This window comes from Schistocerca cancellata, chromosome 5, assembly GCF_023864275.1.
Source record: "Schistocerca cancellata isolate TAMUIC-IGC-003103 chromosome 5, iqSchCanc2.1, whole genome shotgun sequence".
NCBI lineage: Eukaryota > Metazoa > Arthropoda > Insecta > Orthoptera > Acrididae > Schistocerca > Schistocerca cancellata.
The window spans coordinates 632245456-632246938 of record NC_064630.1 but is presented as its reverse complement, the minus strand read 5'-3'; the positions used below and the strand labels follow the sequence as shown (position 1 = coordinate 632246938).

The window sequence follows — 1483 nt, the reverse complement described above, 5'->3', positions numbered from 1 at the left end:
AGTTCGTATATATGTTACTATTTCTTCCCTTGTAAAATGTTTGTTGAAGACTATGTATTGAGGATAACGGTTTGAGGGCCCCATACTTCTGGCAGTATGAACATTGCTAATCAGTCAAATATAGTTAAGGTACACCTTGATTAAGTATTATGCGCTTGTACACAGTGAAGGTTTGAGTAGAAGTACATTTTTATATCAGTAGAGATTCAGCACCCCCCGTGTGTTACGTACTGTGTGGATCAATAATCAGTTATCTTTCATATAATGGGCAAATGTCTATAAGGTACAATGCATATGTAGAATTGTGGACAGTTGGGAATGTGAGTCTCACGGGAAGCGTGCAAGGGTAAGTCCCTGCAGTCGCGCTATTCATCTGTGTCCTCGGTGGCTCAGATGGATAGAGCGTCTGCCAAGTAAGCAGGAGAGCCCGGGTTCGAGTCCCGGTCGGGGCACACATTTTCAGCTGTTCACATCGAGGTATATCAACAACACCTGTCAGCAGCTGAGGTTTTCAGTTAGTCATCATTTATTCCAGGGAGAAGCTGCACGGTCATCAACAGTAACTGTTCTTTCGAGAACAAGTTACTGTCTTCGTATATATATAATACTAAGTTGGTTAACTCTGTATGTTTATTTGCAATGAAAGTTTGGTCTCAAGCGGACTGGTGCACCATAACAGACTTAGTGGTCCCTTACGATACAAACTGTGCTGGTCCTTAATCAGCTGCCGGCCGTGTTGGCCAAGCGGTTCTAGGTGCTACAGTTTGGAACCGCGCGACCGCTACGGTCGCAGGTTCGAATCCTGGCTCGGGCATGGATGTGTGTGATGTCTTTAGGTTAGTTAGGTTTAAGTAGTTCTAAGTTCTAGGGAACTGATGGCCTTAGAAGTTAAGTTCCATAGTGCTCAGAGCCATTTGAATCATTTTTGAACCTTAATCAGCTGATATTCATTAAAGAGAAAAAGTTATTTAATTTGTTGGCTAGCACTCTTCAGTGTGACAAAGTTTAACGCTTTAGTCATGCTCATCAATAGACAAATGCAAGATGATAGCAAGTGATTGATGCTGCTAATGCGTTATTTTTCGATTCCAGTTATGTTTTACATTCTGAGAGTAGACACTATTAAGAGCTGAAATTCCATTTTTGAAGCCTGAACGTCTTTAATTATTGTTCTGAAATTATTTTCTCCATTTGGACTGGCCACTGTTTGCTGGTCCTTGCCACATACAGCCCCTCTCGCCTGAGCAACTTTGGTTCGAGTTCCGGTATTTGCGTAGTATTTCTTACGGTTCTTTGCTTTGTTGGGGAACCATATCAACAGTCCGATGCCTTTAATGCATTAGACGCATGATCACACTCAATTAATTTTGTAAAAGGGTAACATTACATGGGTTGCAGTAATTGTGATTGTTATGTGTCACTGTTGAGAGGTAAGTCACAGCACTGTAAATACATGTATACCGGATTACTATTATTTTCTTCA

The 1483-nt window shown here is 41.3% G+C and overlaps 1 non-coding gene across 1 annotated transcript; it reads left to right on the top strand.

Annotated features, from left to right (window-relative positions):
* The first annotated feature begins 378 nt into the window (after positions 1 to 378).
* Positions 379 to 452, top strand: Trnat-agu (transfer RNA threonine (anticodon AGU)). The gene has a single exon. It is a non-coding gene; the product is annotated as a tRNA-Thr (tRNA).
* The last annotated feature ends 1031 nt before the right edge of the window (positions 453 to 1483 follow it).